The 13676-nt window shown below is 45.4% G+C and overlaps 1 protein-coding gene across 2 annotated transcripts in view; it reads right to left on the reverse strand.

The window, feature by feature from the left end:
• GAL3ST1 (galactose-3-O-sulfotransferase 1) overlaps positions 1–13676 on the reverse strand; it is a 73065-nt gene that overhangs the window by 30233 nt on the left and 29156 nt on the right. Inside the window, exon 2 of one of the 2 annotated variants that reach the window (XM_069961480.1) lies at positions 6481–6896. The exons of the other annotated variant lie outside the window; for it this stretch is intronic. The gene's annotated coding sequence lies outside the window, so the exon portion shown is untranslated. The remainder of the gene's footprint in view (positions 1–6480; positions 6897–13676) is intronic. 2 annotated transcript variants of the gene reach the window in all.

The raw sequence follows: 13676 nt of genomic DNA on the forward strand, positions 1-13676 counted from the left end.
TACTATCAACATAAAAATGCGCTCCGTTGAATTCAATGGAAAATTATCCGACAATGCACAAACCATAAAGAATAACAGCCATAATTATATAGAACCGTCCAAATAATTAACTTGCTCATTATTTCCCATCTGCTTTTTGCGTTATCAATTGTTTTATTTCCACTCAAAATTACAGTGATATTTAGCTTTTATTTTACTTCCTGTGAACCAAGCCTTAGGGTGGGTTCACACTACGGAATTCTCGCGGATAAACTCCGCGGAATTCCGTCGGCTGTCCACGCGCCTTTCCACCGGCTCCATAGACACCATTCTATGACATGTCACTTCTTTCGGCGGATAGCAGAATACGCCGGCCCATAGAATGGTGTCTATGGAGCCGGCGGAAAGGCACGCAGACGTGCGCACGGACAGCCGACGGAATTCCGCTGAGTTTATCCGCGAGAATTCCTCAGTATGAACCCACCCTTAATATGCATATACAGTGGGCTATGTGCACTCATTCACATGCAGGATGGTGTGGTGAAACAGCAGAACGCTAGTTTGAATAACATGCTACACTAAAGAGGAATCTGAGCAGGGAATTAATATTAATGCTTAAGTGCAACCTAAGTGCCTCAATATGAATGAAACATGAGTTGTGCAAAGTGACCTCTAAATAACTTTGTACAATGGAGAAATACTGCAGACTTGAGGCAGTGGCTGCGACGAGAGCAAACATTTACATTGTTGCCTCTCACTCCCATCCCATGGGTACACCTTTTGCACCTTTTGGAAGTTATCGTCACACCCCACTATAGGTCTGATACTGGCATGTTGTCACAAAGTCTTCCCCAAGACAGACATCTCACCTAGACCCTTCCCGCTCTTCCCAATTTTGGGCAATCCGCCGTTTTCCCCAGGCATGTCCCCAGGCCCCGTCAAGCAATAGAGTTTGGCAGGGAAATATAGGGCCCAGGATTTCCTTTAAAGTGAATGATGATGCACTACACAAGAACTTATGGACCCGACTGGGCTAGGAGGTTGGGGTATAAGGCAACTGACATATTTCCTGAGGTTCCCCCAGAGCCAGTTGGTCTCCTTTGAAACGATATGTCTTGGCTCTGAACCGTTACGTCACTTCCTTTCGCTGCTCTACACTCTCTTGGTTTCCCCTCCAGAAGACTTTCGTCCTCCTTTCGTAATGCGATGGAGGCAGATGTAAACACTTCTCTGACTGGCCCGCAATTATAGATTATATCAATTCACCAATAAATTATCTATTGACAGCAAATTCCAAGAAGCTGGATACAAACTGTTAGCACGCTGGTACTTCGTGCCTTCCAAACCACATAAGATTTTCCCTGACTCCTCTTCCCGTTGCTGACGCGGTGGGTTGGTAGAGGATATTTTTCTACGTCTTCTGGTCTTGCGCTGCCTTGTGACCTTTCTAAGAGGGAGTCTATGATGTTATCTCTATCAAACTGCAATACCAGATCCCGAACACCCCATCCTTTTTACTTCATCTCTCTGATATCCCTATTAAAGTGTACAAAAAATCCTTATTTAAATGTTTAGATAACCGGGCTAGAGCCTGCTTTCCATCGCATTGAAAATCCACTACTGTATGTCGTTGTATTCGAAAAGTGGAGGAGATGTTAAGGATGGAGGAGTTGACGGCATCACTGAGAAATTTGGACTGTCTTTGAAAGTTTTGTGGACTACAAACTGACTTAAATTAATTACATGTAGGTACACTTAAACTGACTCTGTACCCACAATCTGATCCCCCAAACCCCCAAAAGCTGCTTTTAACCCAAGGTCTTTCCAAGGGCCCATTCCACAGGTGATGCAGTTATTGCCCTAAAAAACAACTTTTAAACTTGCAGCCCTGTGTCAAATCGGCGTACCCATGCCCTAGGCTTGCACCGCCTCTCCGTCCCTGCCCTCTTTATCATTAGGAATGCCCCTAGAACAATTTCTCCTATTCATCACCTGTCTGAACGCTGCACATCAGCGAGATCGTTAAGGCACCTGTTCACTGTTCCGAGGGCATTCCTAATGATGAGAAGGGCAGGGAGGAGGGACGGAGGGGTGTCTCAATCCTAGGGCACACACACTCTAGGCCACACCAATTTGGCACAGGGCTGGGAGTTTAAAAGTTCTTTTTAGGACAATAACTGCATCACCTGCCAAGCGGACCCTAGGACAGATCTTGGATTAAAAGCAGCTATCTGATGGTACGAGCTGTTTGGGGGGGTCAGATTGTGGGTACAGAGTTGCTTAAAACCCCAAGCCTTATTAAAGGAGTTGTCCAGCAAGAAACTTTTTCTGTCAAATAAACTGGTGTCAGAAAGTTATATAGATTTGTAATTTACTTCTATTAAAAAAAATCTCAAGTCTTCCCATACTTATTAGCTGCTGTATGTCATGCAGGAAATGTTGTTTCATTTTCAATCTGACACAGTGCTCTCTGGCCGAGACAGGAACTGCCCGGAGCAGGAGAGGTTTTCTTTGGAGATTCTTAGAAAACGGAGACAGAGTTCCTGTCTCGTCCAGAGTTCCTGTCTTTTCCAGAAATGTTAGCAGACTGAAAATAAATAAATAAATAAAAACAAAAAAAACATTTCCTGCATGACAACCCCTTTAAGGCCTCCTGGATTCAGTGTACTAAGGCACTGAATCCAAAAAGCTTCCAAAACGTTTGCGGTTTTAGTGCGTTTTTGTAGCAAGCATTATTTTGTACAGCAAGGGAAGTCTCGTGATACTCCCTAGCTTCTTATACTGGTGGTGGGCATGATCACGTGATGCTTGAGAAAGTGGAGTCATCCACAAAATGTTGCAGAAATTGGTGTCTGCTCCTGCAACGTCAATCACCTTCCATGAGATGACAATTATTTGGATGTGAGCTAAAAGGACTTTATTCCTCTCATTTAGCATCTGGACTTTTTTGAGCATGTTTTCGGGGTGGCTATACCTTGTGCATTTGTATATTTTCCAAAAATTGTCAAAAACATGTGTGTGTGCTTTTTTTCCATTGGGTAGCAGGTCAAGTATACATTACTGACATGTCCCCAGCAGCGAGGATAATTATGCACTTTGGCAACCACCATGAGCTCTAGGAAAGGTACAGTTTGCTTTTTATAACTTAACAGCTATGCACTGGGATTCTGCGGCTTATAGCCACTAATATTGCTGACAGACTCCCTTTAGAGCATTGTCCTTGGATGGGCCACGTAGTGTACCTCAATAGGTTCTACTCATCAATGAAATGAGGAGGAAGAGGACGTCCTGACAGAACCATAGTGACCACTTGGTCTCACACAAGAGAAAGATTATGATAAAAAGGAGAGAAAGAAGATTATTTTTGTAGCTATTATCAACATTAGTGGTATTTTACGTTTAGGCTATGTTCACACACAGTATAAATAACAGTAGTTTTTATTGGACATTTAACAGCAAATAACATCCATTATTTTATAACAATTTCCATTGTTTTAAATTAACATCTGTTATTTAATGTAAAATGTGCAATAAAATGGTGTTATGGTGTTTGAACATAGCCTAAACCTAAGTGGTAACATTTTCCGACAGGTAATGAGTAATGCTTTAAATATTGAAATGTCATTGATGAATGTTTCATTATTTCTGATGTAAAGGTGTCCCTTTACAGGTTCTTTTGATCTCTTAGATCAAGTATCCAATCCTGGGTAAAGAAGAAGGATATAGCTCATTAGAAAACATGGGGGGTAACATAGCCCATCTACCGTATGGCTCACATGTTCAAATCAATGCCAAACATAAGCTGTCATAGATCTTAGCTATAATTTATGCCAGTTTCTGGCATAAAGTATATTATATGTGGCAGACCATGGAATCCAGCCCATTAACTGTGGAGCCCAGTTAAAAACCCTGCCACATGTGGCCGAAAAATGTTAATCATAAAAAAGAAATTAGTTTTGGGCAAAATTTTGTGAGCTTTGGTAAGAAGCATAAAACCGGTAATACATTTGCGCACATGTTTGCAATATTGGTGCTGACCACATATCTCAGTTAAATGAGGCTTTCACAGACTTAGGCCAATACTGCATAAATAATGGCCGATGTTTTGAAATAACGGCCGTTATTTGGGGGCGCAAAATGACAGCCCCCCCCCCCCCGCTAAAAAAACCAAACAAAACAGTGGTCTGACAGCCAAAAAAAAATGCGTTGTGTGGTCATGGCCTTTTGTTAGGCATCCACACATCAGTTATTTTTCTTGTGGGACCTCAGAAATCAGGATCTCTGATGTCCTGGAGAAACCGTCTGTATGGCATTACCAGGGCCAGCGTCAGCACAGGGCTTAACTGGGCAAGTGCCAGGGCCCCAGTGCCTCCAGGGGCCCAGAGAGGGAGAGGGGCCCGGTGTTCTGATCAACCCCCTCACTGTAGTGCACGGTGAGCGCTGATCATCAGACAACACTGGGAAAAGAGCAGGACCTGCAAGGGTCCTGCGGAGAAAGAGGGATGAAGGACCTGATCACATGACCCGCAGGTCCTCAGTACTACAGTGTGGAGATTGGCTGAGCTAAGAGGGAGAGGGAGAAGACTGAGCAGTAAGTGCTGTGTGTGTGTCAGTCAGTCAGTCAGTAATGTGTGTGTGTGTGCCAGTCAGTAATGTGTGTGATAGTCAGTAAGTAATGTGTGTCATTTAGTAAGTAATGTGAGTCAGTAGTGTGTGTCAGTCATGTGTGTGTGTGTGTGTTAGTGGTGTCTCAATTGATTGTACATGGATGGATGGATGAGGGGCCCGCTGAAGCTCTGTCGCCCAAGGGCCTGCATAAACCTGGAGCTGACCCTGGGCATTGGTGATGCATCTGTTTTTGAATATCTGCAGAACTGGATAGGAGGGTAATACATGGACAATGGGAGGAGCCTGCCTAGGGGTAGTATGTCATCCATTTAAAACTGACCCATTGACTTCTTTTGGAATGGATTGGTGGCCAAAACAGATCTGTTTTAAAAATGGATGTGTGGATGGCCACATTGAAATTAATGGGTCCTTTGTCTAAATATCAGGATCCTGATTCAGGCTATGTTCACGTAATGATTTTTAACGGCCATTATTTCATACTCAAAACCACAGGCATTATTTTAAGTAGCAAATAAAGGCTGTTGTTTAACCCCCTCCTGCCGTTGCACTGTAAAGTAACGTTGCTGCAGCCTATGCCCAAAGCTGCAGCGACGTTAACTTCAGATGCAGATATCAGTGACAGCCGGGGACCTATCACAACTGTCAGCACCGGAGCCGCCCTCTGGTGCTGACAATTAACCCTATAGATACTGCGGTCAGCATGACCGCAGCATCTATAGGGCTTCAGACAGAGAATTCTTCCTCTACAGAGGGAGAATTCTCTGATAACCATCTGGGCTCTGTGATGTGACCGCAGAGCCCTGATGGTAGCCATGGAAACCGGAAGCCTCAGGTTTACGGTCTCTAGCTACAGAGGCTTGCGAGGAAAGGAGGGAGGTACTGCTGATGCGCCACTGTGCACGACACGTGGCCGCAAGCTCTGTCCCCTCCCTTCTCTCCCCTTCTGCTGTTACAGACTTCTAACAGCGGCAAGGAACAGGGGAGAGGGGGCAGAGCTATGGACATAAGCTTATGGGATCATTATGATCCCTTAAGCTGATGTCCAAAAACGACCTTGGTATTGATGACCAATGGTCGTGAAAGGGTTAACATACTATGTCGACCATCATTACAAAGTTGCTGTTTTAAAGTTTCATTCAACATTGTGCAAACTAAGGTGAAAAAAAATATCTATGTGTCAACAACATAAATTAATGTTCACTAAACAATGGCTGCAAATTGATGACAAGAACAATAATTTGACAGCTGCTGTTTGCAGTTATATTATATATTTTGTGGACCAATGTCCGTTATTTTCATAGACTCCAATGAAAATCAATGAAGGCTGAAAACAACGGCTTAAATTAAAATGGCGGCCATTATGTTACAGTAGCCTCATGGCCTCAAAGACAGAAAAAAACCTCTGTGTGGAAGAGGCCTTACAGAAGCTCTCTTACCTGCTTGTCGCAAACCACTTCCATTGCTTCTTTTCAATACTGAAATATACAGTACATCACTTGTCCTAATATTGACACTGCATTAAGTAATAGCTTATGGATGACCAGAGCTTATGAGGATAATGGCAACCTAACGTACTTATCAGCAAATACTCATCTGTTCTACCTAACAAATAATCATGATTTACTTATTTTGCACCACCATATTACACAACACTTTACAATTGGGGAAGACTCAAACGAGTAAGATGAAAATAAAATACAAACAAATTAAAGCAATAACACAAGAATAGTAATAATAAGGAATAGGAGGTACAGGTACATTACATGGTGTTAGTTTTATAAAGTAGAACCTTGTGTTGATATAAAAAATCTTAATCAACATATACATAAAGTTCAGGGATAAAAAACACAGGGGGACATTTATTAAACTTACAGCTGAGGCGTACGCCCGGGTGAAAGCGCAGATTTACCCCTTGTTCTTGGCGTACGCCTGCCGCACCCCAGCTCACCCGATGGTTGGGGGAAGGGAGGCTGCGTGGCAAGGTGGGGAGGAGGCATGGGGATCCTGGCGGCAAAGTTATTTTTTGTAAAAACACCACCTGGTTCCCACGCCCGGTGCCATCTTCTGCTTGAGCACTGGCCTGGCTCGGTGCACTGGGGGCAGGTCCGGTGCCCCCTTGTGTGACGATAACTTCTCCCCTCTGTGATGCGTCCCTGCTTGATTCTAATAAAGACATGTCGCCGGATCTGCCCCCAGTGCTTCAGGTCGGTGCTCAAGCAGAAAACAGCGCCAAGCATGTTGAAAAAGGACCACACCACCAGGCTCCCTGCCGCTGTGTTGAGCAGGTTCTGCAAAAAAAATTAAAAATTCAGTACCTGTGATTGTACATTCTCTTTAAGTTTCAGAAGAAGAGTAAAAAGTTACAGCTGAAATTACACCTGTGAGTAGTTCAGCTTTCACAAAGCATGGACCTGGTGATAGAGGACCTGTCGGCTCACCTGACATGTCTATTTTAGTAAATACGTGTTCCATTGAGGCTGTGTTTCCACATGACCCGCAGGTCCTCAGTACTACAGTGTGGAGATTGGCTGAGCTAAGAGGGAGAGGGAGAAGACTGAGCAGTAAGTGCTGTGTGTGTGTCAGTCAGTCAGTAATGTGTGTGTGTGTGTGTGTGTGTGTGTGTGTCAGTCAATAATGTGTGTGTGTGTGTGTGTGCCAGTCAGTAATGTGTGTGATAGTCAGTAAGTAATGTGTGTCATTTAGTAAGTAATGTGTGTCAGTAGTGTGTGTCAGTCATGTGTGTGTGTGTTAGTGGTGTCTCAAATGATTGTACATGGATGGATGGATGAGGGGCCCGCTGAAGCTCTGTCGCCCAAGGGCCTGCATAAACCTGGAGCGTCTGTTTTTGAATATCTGCAGAACTGGATAAGAGGGTAATACATGGACAATGGGAGGAGCCTGCCTAGGGTTAGTATTGCATCCATTTAAAACTGACCCATTGACTTCTTTTGGAATGGATTGGTGGCCAAAACAGATCTGTTTTAAAAATGGATGTGTGGATGGCCACATTGAAATTAATGGGTCCTTTCTCTGTCTGAATATCAGGATCCTGATTCAGGCTATGTTCACGTAATGATTTTTAACAGCCATTATTTGATACTCAAAACCACAGGCATTATTTTAAGTAGCAAATAACGGCTGTTGTTTAACCCCCTCCTGCCGTTGCACTGTAAAGGAACGTTGCTGCAGCTTATGCCCAAAGCATTTCCACATATGTGTTCGGAGTGCCACAACCCCATTTCTCCCCCAGTGCAATGTTGCTGGGATTATTGGCAACATACTGCAAATATTGGGGGAGAAATGGTGGCGTAGTGTCCAGAACACATTCTAAAGGCATATGTGGAAATCCAGCTTAAGGCTATGTTCACACTACGTAAAAGTACGTCCGTTGTTACTATCGGCAACAACGGCAGTACTTTGCACGTTGTGGAACAATGCCGATTGTTCTATGGGATCCCGGCCGAAGCGTATACACATCGTATACGCTCCAGCCGGAATCCCGTGCGGCTCCGCAAAGAACTGACATGTAGGAAACCTTGTCAGTTGACACAATGAAGCGAGCAGCTTCGGCTGCTTGCTTCATTGTGTCCTATAGGGAGTTCTGATGCGGGCAGGCGCGCGCTGATGCACCCGCATCAGAACACTACGGCCATAAGATGATCCAGGATAATCTTTGCAGAGACTGGCCGTTCCCTTACGGCCGATCTCTTACGTAGTGTGAACATAGCCTAAAGGTGGGTTCAGACGTAACCAATCTGCAGCAAATTTCACGCTGCAAGTTTGCATCGAAATCTGCTGCGGATCCTTCCCTGTCACTTTTAATTAGCTTATATTGTCATCCTGATGCAAGTATGTAAAAGTCAACCCCACTTAACCCCCGCCTCCCGATGCATATATTACCGGTACTGCACTCTGGCTTGCTTTGGGGGCTTCCGGGGTCTGGACGTCCTACTCAGCCAATCAGTGCGCTGCGGCATGGCAGCACACTGATTAAAACACAGTATGTAAAACACAGTATGTAAAAGTCAGCCCCCTTAATCCCCGCGGCCCGATGCACACATTACCGGGTCCGCACTCCGGCTTGCTTTGGGGGCTCCCAGCACTAAGCCAATCAGTGTGCTGCGGCGTGGCAGCACACTGATTAGCTTAGTGCTGGGAGCCCCCAAAGCAAGCCGGAGTGCGGACCCGGTAATGTGTGCATCGGGCCGCGGGGATTAAAGGGGCTGACTTTTACATACTCACAGAGGGATAACAATGTAAGCTAATTAAAAGTGACAGGGAACGATCTGCAGTGGATTTTGTTGCGAACTTGCAGTGTGAAATTGGCAGCGGATCTCTTACGTGTGAGCCCACCCTAATGCTATGTCCCCACTGAGAAAATGTGCAGTAATTTAGCTGGGAAAAGAGGCTATTTATTCATAATGGCAGCCGCAAATAATGATCATAACGTCACTTAAGATTCATCATAATTGGCACCAACTGTCACTTTTTAGCTACGTGTTTTTGACTTTAGTCCTGTTTGTTTTTGTGTGTCAAATTCATACCAAAAGACATAACATGCAGCTGAAAACACTGTACCTGTTCACGCATTCAGTAATTATTTTTAGGTCTGCATAAAAGTCCCCTATTTCTGCTCTGTGAACCGAGAAATATGGTCCGTAATTGCATCCGTGGACTCCGCTCTCTGGCGCGGTTTACGCCATCGATAGCAGCAGTACAGCGCATCCATGACTCCAGTACAGAATCCACATCAGCAGATATGGTAAAAAAAAAAATTAACAAGTTTGCTTAGATTTCATCTGTATTTTTCACAGACATCACGAATGTGATATCCGTGACAGCCTCAAAAAACACGGATTGGTAAACCGTATTGCAATCACAATCCGCACTAGGACATGTCCTATCTTTTCACTGTACAGACTGTGAATCTGCTATAGAACAAACTGTGTGAATAGCCCAAAAAAAATCAATGGGTGATCCGTGATTACGACTCTGCAATCACAGACAGCTTTGCAGGATGTATAAATAGGGCCTATGGGAGGATTTATATATGTCGTTATTCAGCGGATTTAATGCTATGAGATTTGCAGTAAAATCTGATAATGATTTCTATTTAATGAGGATGTACCACCAGGTACATCCTCTTTAACCTGAACCCACTGATCGAATGGCGCCAGCACGGGGAAGCCGGTGCCGCAGTCCGTTTTTCGGACCGAGGCCTGGTTCCCGTGCACGGCGCCGTTCTATGCACCGGAACCGGCCGGTGCTCAAGCACTGGAGGCCGGCCGGGCCGCCCCCAGTAGGAAGGGAATTCCCTCCCCTGTATGACACGGCTCCCTTAGAATGAATGGAGCCGCGTCATACAGGGGAGGGAATTCCCTACCACTGGGGGCGGCCCGGCCGGCCTCCAGTGCTTGAGCACCGGCCAGTTACGGTGCATAAAATGGCGTCATGCACGGGAATCGGGCCTCGGTCCGAAAAACGGACCGCGGCACCGGCTTCCCCATGCCGGCGCCGTTCGATCAGTGGGTTTGGGTTAAAGAGGATGCACCTGGTGGTACATCCTCTTTAAATCTATGGCACTCCATTCTCCATGTATCATGTCATAGACAACTACTTAGCTCCTACCACCAAGCTTACCTGTCTCACTCTCACATGTTTCTCTGGGTCCTTGCTCAGTGACGGCCCACTCAGCCAATCACTGGCTGTGGCAAGACAGCGCAGTGATTGGCTGAGCAAACTGTCAGTGAGTGGGGACCTGCAGAAGCATGCGGGAGCGTACTGGGGGAATGTGGACAGGTAAGCTTGGTAGTGAGAGCTGAGTAGTTAATTTCTACAAGTCTATAGCACAATATTATTGCAGCACTGGAAACAGATCACTAATCTCAGGGAGACCAGCCAAAGATAACACTGTCGGTTGCTGGCTAAAGCGCTCAATAAAGTGAAATCCTAAGTACATTGCTCCCTGGGATGTATAAATATGCAAAAAAGAGCCTGTGGAGCCATATTTAAGAGTCTCAAAACACAGGACCAGATATCCCTCCGGGAAGGAACCGGCCAAGGGGTGGCTTTTGTAGGGAAACCACCAAAACCACCATATTAAGTGGCCCTATAAGTAAATGTAATGACAAGGGAAAAACCAAGGCCAGGTATCCATCCACAGACAGCTGTTTCGGGGTGTTGCCCCTCATCAGTGTGGAGCAGGATTCTAGCTAGGTGGGAGCAATGCCTAGTGGAGCCATTTGGGAATCAGATCACTGATCTTAGGGAGACCGGCCAAAGATAACGCTGTCGGCTGCTGGCTAAAGCACTCAATACAGTGAAATCCTAGGTGCATTGCTCCCTGGGATGTTGAAAACTTCTCACCTGTAATTTTCATTTCCTGGAGTCCGGAGGCAGCACACCATGGGTTAACTGGATCTCGTCCACCTGGACAGAACAGTAATTATTCCTAGCAATACAAACAGAATAATTAGTTATCCAATCAGAATAGACCTTGCCCTATAAGGCTTAGCTTGGAACCCAGAAGTACGTACAGTTTGTAGCAATGACACCATGGGCGGGATTATTGTGCTGCCTCCGGACTCCAGGAAATGAAAATTACAGGTGAGAAATTTTCAACTTCCTGATTGTCCTCCGGCAGCACACCATGGGAATGGAAAGCAATGATATGGAGGTGGGATTAGGCTGATGTTGCCTCCTGGATCACTCCCTTGCCAAAGGCTGATCCCTCAGAGGCAAATGTGTCGAGCCTATAGTGCTTAATAAAAGTACTTGCTGAGGACCAGGTAGCAGCTTTACATATATCCTTCAATGGTATGTTGGCACGTTCTGCCCATGATGTAGCTGTTGACCTTGTTGAATGGGCTCGTATAGAAAGTGGGCATTCCAGCCCTTCAGCTGAGTATGCAAACTTGATTACATATTTAATCCATCTGGATAAAGTAGGTTTGCTTGCTTTGGCCCCTTGGTTGGTTACTGGAAAATTTGACAAATAATGCCTCAGTCTTCCTGTAAGTGGCTGTTCTCTCAAGGTAGGTAAGAATAGCCCTGTCATGACTGGCAGGCGTAGACAAGACAAGAGACAGTGGGCCCTAGATCTGAACCCACCCACTGTCACCTGCCTACTTGCCTCAGTCGACCCTAAACGGTCGCGGACAACCACGGAGTCAGTCCCTACACTGCGTAGGTGAATACACAAAACGTAGACAGACAAACAAAACACAATAGAGGATAGTCAACTAGCAGGGTCAAAACCAAACAGACAACGCAGTACAAAATCAGAAGGAGAGCGGATAGTCAAATGTCAGGCAAGAGGTCAGAACACGGGTAGAGCAATAACAAGAGAATTAGGACAGGGAACGCTGGGAAAGGAGCAGGGGAGCTGGGAATAGCCAGCAGGGAACTGAGGATCTGACTGCTTTTTATCCTGGATCAGAGACTAGGTCCAGCAGCTGATTGGACCAGCCCTGATCCCAGCACCAAGCTCAGCTGAACAGATCTAGCAGTGCAGTAACCCCTGCACTGCCAGAAGTCTGACAGGCAAGGCAGGTGTGGCTGGAAAGTAAAACACAGTTCATTCAGTGCAAACACAGACAGAAATTCAGCGCTTCCTCGGCCGCCCGGCACGGACTGAGGAGCGCAAAGTCACATTCCTAACAAGCCCGCTTAACATCTAGTAAATGAAGGTCTGAGTCTTCTTTGAGAACAGGTAAGATGATTTCTTGGTTTAAATTTGAAGTTGATGACACCTTAGGTAGAAACCCCGGCATGGTACGTAGGATAACCACATCCTCTAGTAAACGCAAATAAGGCTCTTTACATGACAGGGCTTGTAACTCACTTATGCGCCTGGCCGAGGTGATTGCTGTCAAAAACAAAGTTTTCCCGGATAAAAACCTGATACCTGATGACTCTATTGGTTCAAATGGTGGTAGACTTAGTACCTTCAATACTAAGGACAAATCCTATGATGGTACTGGACTTCGAAAATTTGGTCTTAATTTCGCAATTGCTCTAAACAACCTAGAAACCAAAGGTACACCCGTAAACCGTCCTTCTAGGTGAGCGTTGATCGCTGTTAGATGTACTTTCAATGTGTTGCATTTAAGGCCTTTTTCAAATCCATTTTGAAGAAACTGGAGAAGGGCACCCACTTCGTTTGTGGATCTAGATGATTCCGAGCACCACGCAGAATATAGTGACCAGATTCGAGAATACACTCTCCTAGTGCTTGGTTTCGGTTAGGCTAAGATTGTGTTCACCACCGCTACCGATAGACCCCATCTTCTTAAGGAAGACCTCTCATACTCCATGCTGTTAGATGGAGGTTGCTCACTTGGGGGTATGTCATTCCTGCTTGGAGTAGGAGATCGCTGGCTTGAGGTATTTTCCAGAATTCTCCTTTCGATAACCTCAATGCGAGTGGAAACCAAGCTCGTCTAGGCCAGTGAGGTAATATGAGGATGGCATCTACTTTCTCTTGCTGAATTTTCCTCAGCACCCTCGGAATCATCAGAAATGGGGGAAAGGCATAGATGAACTCTTCTTTCCAGCTGATTGATAGACCGTCTATGGCCACCGGATTGCCTTCCCTTAATAGGGAACAAAAACGATCGAGCTTGGTGTTGCTGTGAGTTGTCATCATATCTATTGTTGGGGTACCCCACCGCTGGATAATGAGCTTGAATATTCTGGGATTCAGTTCCCATTCTCCAGGTAGCATCAGATGTCTGCTCAGCCAATCCGCTTGGATGTTCAATGACCCCTTGATATGAATGGATAAGATTGCCATGACATTGTCTTCTGCCCAAGTCATTATTAGGGCACATTCCTTCTCTAACTGAGGACTCCTTGTTCCTCCCTGTTTGTTTATATAATAAACTGCGGAAATGTTGTCTGACTGTATTTGAACATGTCTCAGCAGATGATTGAAATGTATTAAGGCCAATCTCACCGCTCTTAGTTCCTTCAAATTGGATGACAGGTGACTTTCTTCCAATGACCATCTGCGCTGGACCCAGCTTGTCCCTACATGGGCACCCCAGCCCCAATTGGATGCATCCGTA

This window comes from Dendropsophus ebraccatus, chromosome 3, assembly GCF_027789765.1.
Source record: "Dendropsophus ebraccatus isolate aDenEbr1 chromosome 3, aDenEbr1.pat, whole genome shotgun sequence".
In the NCBI taxonomy this organism is placed as follows: Eukaryota; Metazoa; Chordata; class Amphibia; order Anura; family Hylidae; genus Dendropsophus; species Dendropsophus ebraccatus.